At 36.4% G+C, this 14,467-nt stretch overlaps 1 protein-coding gene across 1 annotated transcript in view; it reads left to right on the forward strand.

Annotated features, from left to right (window-relative positions):
* Positions 1-14,467, forward strand: part of PDGFC (platelet derived growth factor C) — a 125,386-nt gene that overhangs the window by 52,796 nt on the left and 58,123 nt on the right. The window lies entirely within an intron of this gene.

The raw sequence follows: 14,467 nt of genomic DNA on the forward strand, positions 1-14,467 counted from the left end.
TCATTGAATGAATAAGTTAATAAGCCAAGTGGTATTCAGCTTTAAGAACTGAGTTTGGATAAGGGTTCTTTTTGACTTCAGTTAACAAGGCATAGCAGCTGACTTAACTTTTTTTTCCAGTGAACTGATCTCACAGACATTGAGTGTATAAGCATTTTCTGTATATGAGTAAAAGTATTGGAGGCTTAAATAGAAGCACATATTTGCAGCTGTTTTACATAACATCTGGATTTCATCCACGTTACCAGCTGTAATGTACATGGAATAAAAGAAGGAAAGAGAAGAAGAGTAGGATTCCAGTAGATTGTGTAATCAAATGACTATGACTAATTTAAACATTTAGGTATTAATAGTGGTACAGTACTCTGAATTTAAAGGAAAACAAAAGGAAACATCTACCTGCTTTGACTCCCCAGTAATGATAGAAATAAATGACAGTGATAAAGGAGGATGAAATTGAATTCTCGTGTTCTCATGTTAAGGTAGCACTAAAATCTAGACATTAATGGTGAACTGTTTAGTGCACTTAATGAAAATAAGTTGTATTCTTTAGCTTTGGAGGTCATTAAATGTTTGCAGGTTTTCGGTTTTTTTGCTTTGACTTAGGATAAATTCCATTGTACTAAAGGTGTAAGATTTTATTATGTTAGCAATATAAGACTGGTGTTCCAGCCCAGACTGGTTGGTAATATGAGCTGGGTTAAAAGATAATTACATGCTCTGCTGGAAAAGGGGATGGGGTTCTCATCATCTTTCAGGATTTATCTCCAAGAGTAGACAGGCGCAGTAAGTATTTATCATTAGTTACTTTTGTTCATTTAGAAATGTTATTTTAACTCCTGCCTTTTCACAATGATACACAATTATTTTGGCTTGTAACCAGAATTAGAATAAAATTAAATAGAAATTTATAACACAAAAGGAAGTGGCTTTTGCTTTCCTCTTCATACCGTAACTGTAAAAGCTTTAGGGGATGAATTAAACAAGTCCTTAGGATATTTAATTGGGAATTGCTGATAAGTATTGACTTTGTTCAAAATTTATGTGGCACTCTTTTTTAGTAGCACTAACAAAAAAAGTTGTCCTGTGAAGGGAATTATTATAATTGAAAACAAGAACAGCTATAACTAAATGCCTTCAGTGAGACCCAGAATATTGTCTTTGTGAATGGCTTTGGACTTAGCTGTGAGTAGATACCCAGATTTGCCAACTTCTGATCCTTAGTAATCCCATTCTGCACCAGGCGTTAGCGCTTGAGGGGTATGTGCTGGGGAATGCTGTCTCCTTGAGAAGGAGGATGGTTTTGTTATCAGCTTGAATTTTAACAGCAGTTGCAAGGAAAGCAAGTGATTTTGCAAATGGATAGAGTGGGTTTACTGTCGTCTGCAGGATGTACCAGAGAACAGAATGAAAACCCAGTCTTCCAGCTGTTGGGGGTTGGAGGGAGTTGTATGTGAAGAATTGCCAAAATAAAGAAAGAAACTGTGCTTCTAGACCCTTTATTAATCTATACTATTTTTACTTTACAGAGGTTACTTTGTTTCAATTGAGCTTTTGCCTAATATTTTCCTAGACCAGTCTCTAGAAATAGTGAGGGTAATAAGCAGCACTGGACAAAGTGCAAATGCAGACCCTTGTGGAAACTTCCAGTCCTTGTGGGAAGTCTCCTAAAGGAAGGCTTATCAGTACAGCAAATGTCTGAAATGCCCTAATACATCTTCATTCTCCTATCTGTTCTCTCACAGTGAAGTACCATTCTTTTAGTACATGAGATAATTATGGTGTGGAAAACTGCACCCAGAACAGCTGGAACACTCTGAGCTCATGGGAATGAATAACTGTATCCAGGAGGGCTTCTGTTTGCTCCAGCCAGCAAACTTAAAGGCATTGCTCTCTATCATTGTGTGAAAAGGAAGATATTGACCAGAGTATTGGTGGCTGTCTGATGGTGTGCATAGGTGATGCTGCTAAGAGATGTGAACTGCCTTAAAGCCAGAATTGCCCTGGAGTGCAGCTGGTGCCAGGCTTGACTCCAGCGAGCATGGCAGAGGAAGGAGCAGGAGCGGTGCTGTCCCGGGGCTGGCCTCACCTCCCGCACCCCACGGAAGGGCTCCGATGTGGAGATCCTCACAGCTGCAGGAGGCTGGGGTACAATAATGGACCAAATTGGAAATCCAGCTTGTGGGAGGAAAAGGGGGCACTTTCTGTTCTCCTGATGTGTGGAATCACTTGGGCTGCTGGTGGTGAGATTTTTTTTTGCCTGTTCTTTTTGATACTCTTAAAGTCTGTTTAACATACCTCCAAGTCTCTGCTGAACTGGAGCATATTTTTGACCTTTCCATACCAAGACTGGTTAGTTCTGATCTGAGGACATCCTTGGGTTGTAATTTGAAAAATCCCTGCAACTGTGCTAGTCTGAATCTGGCACATTTTTAATTTCTACCCTCAATTTCTTTTTCTGCTAGTAATTATTCTAATGGTATGGACTTGTTTCAATACAGCTGTTAGCACTGTTGACTTCATGTATGCCTCTGATATTTGATATATTTCACATCCATCCCTTCTGAAGTGGGCACAAAGACTTTCATCTTTATTAGTTTTAGGCCTGCAGCTTCAAAGATAGCAGAAACAGTTTCTGCTCTCCTCTTCCAGTTTGGTTCAACAAGAAGCTTCCAGAGGCAAATGTGCATTCCCATGAGCTGAGAGTATGTGATCACTTTAGCCTTCATCAGATTTGGCCGATTTCAAAATAAGATGATGACTTATTTTGTTGTTGCTCCTTTTAATTATTTTCTCACTTTCCCTTGTGCTATGAACTCCCTGGGTCGTACAAGTAGATTTGATGTTACTTCCAGAAGTGCACTTAGCAGTAATTAGACATACCATAAAAAATTAAAAGATTAGGATAAGATCTCCATCCAAGAATTTTTTTTTTTTTAAACAGCATTAAATCTGAAAAGACAGAACTACTTCTGCTGAACTGTGAAATAAGTAATAGTATTAAATGGTGGAAGAATGTATATGTTTTCCACCAGTTCTTCAGTAAATGCCTATATATGGATGCGTATGGTTTGTCTTTGCAACAATGCAACTCATAAGCCATCCTGCTTTTCATATAAGAATATTTTAATAGTTTAGGTGAAAGTTCTGTACATAGGAATTTTTTAAAGTAATAAAACCATCAGGTCATTGTGTCCTGCTGATAATCTAAAAAGAATTAGTCTAATTACTTTTCATAGAGTCAGCTTTAATTCTCCTAAAATACACAAAATAATGTATTTGAAACCAGAATAAAGTTAGTACCCTATGAAGGAATGTATATCTGTTAGCAAGTCTGTATTTGCTAGATTTAAAAGAGAAGACATGTTTCAAAGTGGGTTTTTTAGTGCTCATGGTCGTGCACTGTTCTTTGAACAGTAACAGCTCAACTTAAAGGTTATTTTGAAAATTTTTCTCATTGCAGAGAATTTGCTAAACTTTCAGTGAAATCAACTCTTTCAGTTATATTAAGTTTTATGCAAATAGTTGATACTGTGAAATACCAATCCTTCTCTTTCTGCTTCTTCTGAAGATCTAAACCTAAGCAAGGTGAGGTTAAGACATCTCTGGATTAAAAAAAAAAACTATCCTGAACCCTGCTTTTTTGATAATCCTAAAAGAAATTGTATATGATGTCCATGTTTTAAAAGAGTTGGAGGGAATGATGTTCTCAGAAGCAAACTTCTTCATTTGGAGACTACAAATCCAAACTGTGTGAATTTAAAGTGCAACCAGCTAAAGATAAATCAATTACTTCCCTCAGTGAGGGAAATCCAGTCGGTGAAGAAGGAATCTTAAAAGAGTGAAATCAGTAACCATCAAGTCAGATTTGCTAGTGTGATAATGTAACTTTTCTGCTTTTACAGAAGACCTGAAATATATAAAACATGTTAATATCCTGTTTCAAAAAACTCTAAAACAACCAGGAACTGAAACAAGATCACCCTCACCTCCCCCAAATCCTTAATATTCTCAGTTGATTTTAATTCAGCAGCCTTTGGTTCTTTTTCAGCTTCACAGTGGAGGTAGTGAACATTTGGCATCTGGTGCTTCATTTTTCTTTTATAGCAGTGATGCTTTGATGTGCAGATAATACTCTACCTGTGGCATATTATAATCTTAACTTCAACATTTAAATTTCAAACAAAACATCTGCCATAAAACTTTGGACCTTTCTACTTATTTTTTTTAATTATGCAAGTTTTTAATAAAATAGGCTTCTGCTACGGTGCCTAGAAATAAGAAAAATATTTGCATGGCTAGAAATATCACTAAGCTATTAATTAACAATCTTCAGATTCATCTTAAGCATTCTACGTGTATAGAATTCTTTTTCGTGCAGTGCTATGGTGGACTGAGTAAACAACATTATGGACCATCAAAGTTTGTAGACACTGATATTGCTAAAATTCTGCAGAGGGAAACTGATTAGATAAGAGAAATATTTACTTTCTTCTTCAGCCATCATGTGTAATGTATATATATGTTTATTTATTGCAGAGCATTTATCACCAAGGGATTCAGACATCCCGTTAATTGCAGTGCTGGATTAGATTAAGCATGTATTAATTGTTTTGTTCCTTCTAATTTACAGGAAGGCATAAACCTGAGGGCTTGATATTCCTATCTTGCTTGTTTTGCCATTGAATTACTAGCTTCACCTATTAGTGTTGAAGCTGTTGATAAATGCCTTCTGTTGGGGATGCATTGGAATTCTTAGACATAACATTATAAATGAAGTGTGCATCAAGATAGGAATCTTTACAAAAGCTGTTCTCTTTCACATAGTATCTTGCTGCTGTGCTCTGGAAAAATGCAGTGCCTTAATATAAGGCACAATTCCATTTAATTGAAATTACTATAGTTTTCTTCTATTTTAAAATCTTAAGAACTCTTCCAATTACAGCACGGGGATTAACACTTGAGTCGTTCTGTAGTGACTCCAAGTGTAACTAGGGGAAAATTATTTACCTTCTCTTTGGTAAACAGAGTTCTGGCATTTCATTTCCTTCTTGTCTTGAGACTCATGTGATGTGATGTGAACTTTGAATTCAGCTTGTCCAAACTGCTCTTAAAAAGTGCAGTTCTGTGCCTGTGACATAACTAGTTCTACCTTTCTCCCCAAGGAGTTCAAATGCCAATACAAACTGGCATCCAAAACCCCTTCCAAATGTATGTGAAGAGACTGGAAAGTGGTTTTCATTAAGTATCCTAACCTAGTTTACTGTTCACCTAGGATAAATTATCAGGAAAGCAGGTCTTTTTTATTGGTGGAAAGATGGGTTTCTACCAGTTTTCGGCTTCCTTTTTCTACCTCTGTTGAAGTCGGGATTGAAGGTGCTTGAGACGATAGTTTTCACCCTGTGATATTCCACACTTCTAACCACCTACACACCTGTAATCCCAGTGCTATCAATCAATTTTGGAAGCCTGTTCCATGGCCTCAGGTCAAATGCAGTGCTTTCTTGGGAGTCAGAGTCTGTCTGTGTCGAAAGTCTTATTGTGTGAAAAAAATCCTAAATTATTTGTGAACAAATAAAATCATAAGTTAACATGGGAAATAATATGAACATTGGCAGCTCTGGGGAGTAAAGCCTAAATCAGTGTATCAATATATATCTGAAGACTGCAGCACTTCATGTAAACTTTTCAGTGGCATAAATTGTGATTGATGCTGCTTGGGCCCTGCTGTCAGTCCTCCTCAAAGACACCTGCTATGCTAGATTAGCAGAAGGGTCTTTTTGAAGTGTTTTTATATAAAATACCATATGCCTATGGTATTTTAAACCCACTAGCCTATGGGATACAGGTCTCTTATGGATTATGCCTATGTCTCTTATTCCATTATGCCTTTATGGTCTTTGGAAAAATACAGAGGTCACAGGAAAATAAGGATAAATTGTTTGCAAATGTGATGTTATTGTTCATCTGGCATCCCTGAAGAGTATGGACTGAATGATCAGTTAGGCTCGTACCACTTGCAATTACCTGAAAAGGGGAAGTGTTTTACTTATTTAGAATGGCAAAAGTTCTCTCCCTGAAGCTAGAAAATCTCTCTGTCCTAGGAAAATTCTCATCAGTTTGTCTAAATATCAGATTATTGACACTGTGGCCTGTCTGTAAAAACAGATTCTGATTTTCACATATGCATCAGTTCAATAGCCAGCAGGATCAGAGATGCATGATAACAGAGTTGTAAAAAGTATTAGCTCTCCATATGGTGTTTTTATAACCTACAAAACTTTCTCATTTTGTCCTTGCAGATCAACAGACTGTCTGCTGTACCTGGACTTGTGCTTCCTTTCTAAATTTCTTCTACACATGCAAATACTGTTACGTGTTGCATGATTTAACCTTCCGTTCAAAGACATTGGAAATGAATGTTTCAATTTTGATTTTGTACTGAGTGCTGTCTGCCTGAAAGTCTTCCAGTTCAATAACAGTTGCATTGCATTCATCTCTACAGATCTGTATTGATAATGCATGACGGTTTCCTGTGAAATCATCTTCTAGGAATCAAATTTTAATAAGGTGAAGACATCATATTACTCCAAAAGCTTTGTTTTAACAGGCTAATAACAGATAAAATACTTTTTTGCATTAATGGACATTAAAGATGTAATGCTTTTGTGTCTCTGAATTTGGAAGTATAGTGTAATCTAGTTCAGAAAATAGTGATGCCAAATGATTTCTTTGTATTTTGTTTCTCTTGCCTTTTTAACACAAGATTATTCTGGGGGTACGTATTGTGTGTATGTGAGGTAAGCTTGGGACAACTTTCAGCTGGTTTTTGGAGTTTCCAGTAGCAATGTCACTTCTGTACTAAGAGTTTTGCTTAGGACCCTCTGCACTTTTGACAGTGAACTGAATGCCACGTGGGCTTCATTCTCACAGTTACTCTTACTGTGTAGGTAAAACTAGCCCAAAATGTGCTCCATTCCTGCCTTCAATTGTAGTGCACAAACCCTTCAATCTCTAGTTTCCTTTTATGTGCCCTCTTACAGGACTTCATCACTGTAATTTTCTGACTAAAAGCATTTGCAGTACTGCTTTTCAATATGGTCTTGGGCAGCACATTTTTTTTCAGAACTCAGACTATTAATGATGATCTTCATAAATGTTTGAATTGATATATATGTAACATACTCTACTGTGTAAAAAATTAAAAAATAAAATCCATGCAAATAGCAAAACAATGCAAACAGCAAACCAAAGCATTGCAGGGCTGGTGTTTCTAAAGATTAGAGTGGTAGTTTTATCTTTTTTTTTTATTTCTTCTTTCCACCTCTTGAAACATGATCAGTCTGGGATTATTTTTTTATTCTGAATAATACTTAAAATGAGAGAGCTGTTGAACACATTCCGTATCCATAGAGTCTATTTATTCAGACTGAATTCCACATGGACCATGGATAATCTTTTTCCCAAATGTTTACTAGTATCTGCTCTTAACAAGTGCTGCAAAATATAAACTGAAGGCACCATAAAGAAAAGAGGCATAATAAAATTAAGCCCTGCTTTTCAGCAAAGTCTGACTTAAGATCAAGAAGTGCAAGTTTCAAATGGTTTGGATTTTAAATAGTTTTTTCTATAAAGGATATGAATCATGTGAATTTAAAAGCACATGAAGAGCCATAGTTAGTATTAAGAAATGAGCTGCAAGTAGCTTTTAATAAATGGCATTGAAACTAATGTTTTTAATGGAGATGAAAGGAAATCAAGGTTCATTTCACTGTTTTGTTGAAGTTATCTTCTTGCATGTGTAACCACTCTGTGCCATGCACAGTCTGGAAAATCAGGGTAATAATGCTCTGTTTCCCTGTCCCTTCCTATCTCAGCTGGTATGTACAGCTTTTCAAGACAGACTGACTGATACTGTGTGGGTATGTGTGTGGTCTCCAGTACTAACAAAGCTAATTTTGGATGTAGCTTCTAAGCGCTGTTGTAATAAAATTGAAAACAACTTGGAAGCACTGGGCTCGAACAGTTATATGTGATGATTTTTACATTCACTTGAGTTTCTGTTGTTGCTGTAGATACTATTTATAGTTGTACTTCCTGTTGATGTTTGTTTACATGTCAGAATTATGTTTTTCAAAACTTTTCTAAATCAGTTCCCATAGGAAAGAAGAAACAATTATTTTTAGTAACAGAATTGGAAAGATTACAGATTTGAAAGTACTAATATTTCTTCACCCAAACCTCCCAAACACGTAAGACTTTAAAAATACTTTTTTCTTCTTCTTCTTTATAAAGTAAATAAATAACTTTGTTATCTCTGAATAGATATAAATATCTCCAGCTGGGCAAACCTTTTCCTGGTTTCCTGGTTAATTGTTTGTGTTTGCTTCCTCATCCCTCTCAGCATTAAATGTTCCTGCAGGTCTTTACTACTGAGATTTTTCATGTAGAGCAAGTTGTACTTTTCCAAGAAGACTTGCAGTTCCTTCTATCCCGTGCCATTTCATCATGTGTTTGTTAAAACCTGGATGAGCAGCTTTCAAAAGCCTTTCCCTTCCTGAGTTTTGTTATCATTCAGGACCACCCATTTTACCTGTTCATTATTAAAGGAGACTGAGCCTGATGTTCTAGCCTTCCAGGAGATGAAGTTGGAAAATTGATCCATTACTGCATACTGTTATGCTTTACTTCAGTTTCAACAGTTTTTAATTGAAATAATTTTGCAGAGAGGGACTTTTGAGTGGAGATTACTTAAAATGCTTCTCCCTTCAGCAGGGGAAGAGAAAATAGGAAATGGAAAACATAAAATATATTGTTTAGCAGATTGCTGCTCTGGAATATAGCAGAAGAGAAAAATAATAAGAGTAGTCTTGTTGCAGGAAGATGAGGAAGTCATGAAGAGCTCAGGTGTTGATGAGTGAAAGCAGGTATTTAGGCTGATTACATTTATTGTGTGCCCTGCACACTGTTGATCATAGATCTGTTTACTGTCTGCCAATCCTTGTCACGGTACGGGGAGTGATCTACTCAGAATTATGGTTTTTACTTTCTTTCCCTTTTCCTCTCCTCTCTGTCTCTCTCTCTCTTTTCCACCCTTTCTCCATCTATTATGTTTTGGCTTTGTTTTTGTCATCACACTTTCAGGTACTGCTTTGATATTCAGAGACCATACCCACATGTGTAAATGAATTGTAAATCATTCAAAGTAAAAAATAAAAATGGGAATGGAATGAACTATAATATAGTGCCTTTAAAATTTCTAAAACACTTTCTGCTGGACATTTGATATCCTTTCTTCTTTATAGCATTGCACCTTCAGAAAAAAAAATCATAATTCTGGATTATTTTGATAAATATATTAATAGCATTTGTTGTAGGAAGAGGCCAGAATTTTCTTTCCTTAAGTGATGCCTCTTCTGTCTAAGATGACTCCAGTCACTCAAGCTAGAGGACAGAGACAGAGAGACTGTATCTTATGTGATGCTTACTTACTGTATAATAATTTTACTGAGACAAGAAATAATACAAAAAAAAAATCAGAAGGATAGGCTTGGTATTTATTTCATCCATAAGAGAAAAGAAAGATGTTTATAATAACTTTAACTGCTAATTTTTGTATTACAGACTACTTTGTTAATTCTTGAATGACCAGTGTATGTATTTGTCTTGTGAATATACAATGTACTAATAATCCTATTTGTTTCAGGAGAAAGAAAGCAGATCATATTATTATCAGTCCATTATAAAATAATTCTAACAAGTTTATGTATTTAACATAGATGGAATTTCTTTCATATTCAAGTCAGCAGGGGCTTTAATATTGATGCCATTGTAGCCAAGACTTTACCTGTGGACATTGGAATAAATGCTTATTGAAACACTCTACAATAATTACATCTTTGAGCATGTGATAACAGCAAAAAGTTACCTCATCTAACATTTAGCAGTAGGAATTCTTTATCTTGGCTAAAATGTTGTATTTATCTAGTTTTAAAAGATACTGAGAAGTTCAGGACCAAGACTGCCTTACAAAAGAATTTGGTCTGAAAGCAGATCTCAATAGAGGTTACTTTTAATGCAAGAAGATTTACTGTGCAGGAAAAAAAAATCCTGAAACAACCACCAACCAACCAACCAAAAAAAAAAAACCTACCAAAAAACCCCCACCAAAAAAGCACCCCTGTTTAATTGCCATTCTCTTATTTGAGCAGAAGCCAGAATACTAGGCAAAGTGCTGGCAGATTATTCAAAGGTTATAAAGTATGAGCTTGTAAAGTTAAAGTATAAATTCATTTTTGTTTCTTGATGCAGTTTGGAATTGAAAAAGGTTTGTTACTTTCTGATTAGTCATTATTATCTTCTGCAGGACATTAAATCACACAGCTGTGTGGAAACTTTATTAAATCTGTTACTGCAGTTCCATACTCTGTCACCCACTGATGTCTTCCCCTGCTTCACCCCTCTGTCCTCCCTTTCTTTTTCTTCCTTTTGTCCTTCCCTGTTGAGCAGCCAGCTGCCAAAACTGAGGGTTCCTGAAGATCAATTAGAGAACATTTTTTTCTCCACTCACTTCATCTGTGTTCAGTCCTTAACATAATGTGAAAGGCAGAAAGACCTTCTAGCCAGCGGTCAGTGTATGATATTCAGTAACAGTACAAGTTTGAACTCAAAATAGTAACTGAAGAAAAAATGAATAGGTTAAATCGTAGGATTAAAAAAAAAAAAAAAAACAAATATAGTTCTTCTATGCATTCATCTTGAGTTGGGTGAACAAGAATTTTTTCACCTCTTTCCAAATGTGTGAGTTAAGTATGTGTCAGAGGGCAGAGTAATGTAAACAAAATATAATATTTATCTTATGTGTTCCTACTTTGTTACTTTGTATCCATATGACACTTTATAGATTGAATTTTCTAATTTGGGTTAATATGTAACTGTGCAAATTATCACATTTCTAGTTAGAGGTTGAATTTATCATGCTGTGATGTTGATAGATCACGTGTACATTGTGTGTGTGTGAGTACTGTTCATCTCTCTTTCTAGTTTTATGCTAATACTTGAAGGATCATGTCAAGACTTAAAATAGGTAGCTGTACCATAGAATCAACTGAAAATGGAAAATCCACAGAAGATCCATCTCTAGAAATGTATCCCAGAAAAGGTGCAGACCATACTGCTTAGGGAAGCTGTCTTAGGAGACACAGCAAGTCAGTATTAAGGTTTTTTATCATTAGTACTGGAAAAGTTGATGATGAAAGCAAACCCTGTGAGCATCAAAAACATTTCTTGTGCAACTTGAGGCAAAATTCTGGGAAGAATAGACTGCTTGCTTAGTTAGGTTGAAAATTGGCTGGATGGTCAGGCTTGAAGGCTCAGCTAGCTGGTGGCAGGTAACGATGGACAGTGAGGAGTCTGGGATTGTTTCGTCTGAGGAAGAGAACGTTGTGAAGCAGCCATAGCAGGTCCCCAATTGCCTGAAGAGCAGTTGCAAGGCATGGACTAGTCAAACTCTTCCTAGTAAAAGGTACAGAGTGGAACACCAGAACAGATCCTGAAAACCAACCCCCCCCCCCAAAAAAAAAAACAAAAAAAAACACCAGAACAACAGCAACAACAACAAAAAACCCCAAAACCAAAAAAAAAAAAAAAAAAAAAAAAAACAACAACCAAAAACCCCCAAACCCCAAAAAAACCCAAAAACCCACAAACCAACTCTCCTTTCCCCCCCAAAAATCCCAAAACAAATAAACAACCAAAAAAAGCCTCACAAAACCAATGAAAGAATCATGGCTAAAAAATTGCAGCTTGAGAGGATAAAATTTAATATTAAAAAAAAAAAATCTTACCTAGAGAGGTAGTGCAGCAATGGAACAAGTTATCCCAAGGCACTGTGGAGTTTCCATCTGTGAGGGGCTTAGAGCATTGTCTACAAAATGCCAACCCTCCAATGCCTGAGCTGCTCTGGTGTGAGCAGGAGTTGTGACCTAAGCTGGAGCTGAGACTGGGGGTCTCCAGAGATCTCTGCATAGCAGCATTTGTATGGCTTTGGGTTACTTTGCCCTGATAGCCATTTTATGCCAACAATATAGAACAGAGGTATTTGTCTTTAATTTTCTGCCAATAACAGATAATTTCCCAGTTTTTCTTTTGTGCCTAGCAAAATGAGTTAAATTTCTTTTGACTGTTGTATTCAAATAATAGCTAAGAAGTGCCTGGAGGCAACTGAATCAGAGACAGGACAGAAAGAGGTGCCCCTGTATGACTTGTGTTACTGCTTTTGAAAGCAGGCTTACTGCTTCTTGAAAGTCTAGTGAAAGAGGAAGAAGTAGCATGTTATGTTACATTTCAGAAAATTTCTTTACAAAGTCTCAGTTTCTGTACAGATGGGTGTGTTATAAAAATTATATGGGAATGCTGTCTGGAAATCTTCCCCCAAGTTCTATGGTAATGACCAAATAGTTACTGGCACCTTTTATTTCTCAGTTTTAAAACAGAAAATTCACAAACTGAAACATTTCTGTATATCTGAATAATTTCTAATGTTTATTGGTAAATATTTGGAGTTAAGACTTTTTTTATGTTTGGATTTGGCTTTATTTTTCTAAGCAGTGATATCCACACATGAGCTAATGTTCTTTCTGAAGGTCTAAAAGTTGTTTTTCATAATTTAGGGCTATCACATGAAATTAACCAAATAATATATATTAAGACTGCGTGATTAGCAGTACTGTTGCCCTGTTGCAGAAAATGTGTAGTTTTAACAAAAGGATTTAAAAACTAATTTTTCCGGAACTGTGTGGGACTTTTAAGTGTATCAGTGCCAAGGTCATTATTCCACCCGTGGAGCTCCTCTCTTCTTCTGCAGTTCCTCTTCTGCCTCCTGAACTGCATGCAATTTCTCTGAGTTTTAACCATGACCTTTGCTAAAATGTAGAGATTACAATGTACTAAGAGGTATTTGCTATATTTAAAAAGTGTCAGTGCTGATCTTTGTGAAATGTGTTGTGCCCATGGGGGAAGAGACTTACTTTGAAGTAGGCAGGAATGAGCTTGTCTAGTCGGTGGGTTTAATTTCAGTTTACAGTGGCATCTACTGATCTGTTTGGTGATACTGTGGTTTTCCATCTGCATTACTACATGGGTGGAAGGGTTAGGCACTGCCGTGCTTTCAGAATGCCTGGAATCTTGTAATTTTCAGGGGCAGACTTTCTGCACTGATGGATGTATAAATCTGGTGATAGCATCGTGTACCACATCAAAGACGACTGCGGCGACTCATTCTTCAACTTCAGGCTATGTTAAGTGTGTGCTGTCCTTTCCTAATAAATGTAACTGTGTCTCTAGGTCAACTCAGGGATTTTTCCTGTCTAGTTTGACTCATTTCTAGGACTTTCTCCTGAATAGGATCTTGGGTGCTCATCGTCTGCTGAAGCTTTTTACTAAAGATGCAAATACATTGTTCTGGTCCTTGTCCGTCCCCATTTTCCCAGTTGTCTCCTGGCTGAGATGGTGCCTTGTCTACCTCAGTCCTTGCCTAAACTGATGCTTCAGAGTTTTTCAATGCTGTTTGTACAGTAATAATTTTTTTTCTTTTTTTTTTTGGACAGTGAAGGGATATCAGGATGAGCATGGGGAGGATGGTTGTTCATAGAAAGGCAGACAGCCCACAACAGCTATGTATATAGGTTTGGAGTCCTGCACCTGACTGCTGTAAATCTGAGTGAGCTTGTTACTGCCTTTTTAGTGTAATTTGGATTGATTTATACCTAAAATAAAGCCAGGAGTTGCAAAGTCATTCCACAAAGATCAAAAACTATAGTCTCATCTTAGCCATGCACAGGTAGTTGTGCTTTTCACAGTCTACTCAAAAGCAATTTTCAGACCATGCCTGAACTCAATAGAAAAAGGCTAGAGTTTTGAGACACACTGGTACTAATTTTGTAGAACACATAAAAAGGAATATTGCAGCTTATCTGAAGAGAAATAACAAACTTAATTCTCCAATGACAGCAATTACTTGCCTTTGTAGTCATACAAAATAATTCTTTTGTAAGAGAAGAAATTCCACTGTGCAAAAGCAAATATTTAAAATGGAGCATGCGGTGTGTGTGGAAATTTGATATGTTCATGTAACGCTGTTGTGTGTAAAGCAAACATATATTTTTCCATTACAAATGGGGGAACTTGAAGGTACTGGAGATGCAGTTCACTAAATAAGTAGACATGTCTTCATTCCTTTCCCTCTTTTTATTGACTTTTCATTCATGATATGCCTGGACTATTTACAGTCCTTAATTTCAGTGCTGTTATTATCAGTGCCCTGATGATGCAAACAAAAACATTTTTTAATGTTGTGAAATATATCATGGTTTGTAATTCTGTTTGTGTTTTTAAGGACAAAAAGTACCACTAAGTATAGTGTCATCAGATACCACACTTTGACATGCTTATCTGAAATGGTGGTCCT

This window comes from Anomalospiza imberbis, chromosome 4 (assembly GCF_031753505.1).
Source record: "Anomalospiza imberbis isolate Cuckoo-Finch-1a 21T00152 chromosome 4, ASM3175350v1, whole genome shotgun sequence".
NCBI classification, from domain to species: Eukaryota; Metazoa; Chordata; class Aves; order Passeriformes; family Viduidae; genus Anomalospiza; species Anomalospiza imberbis.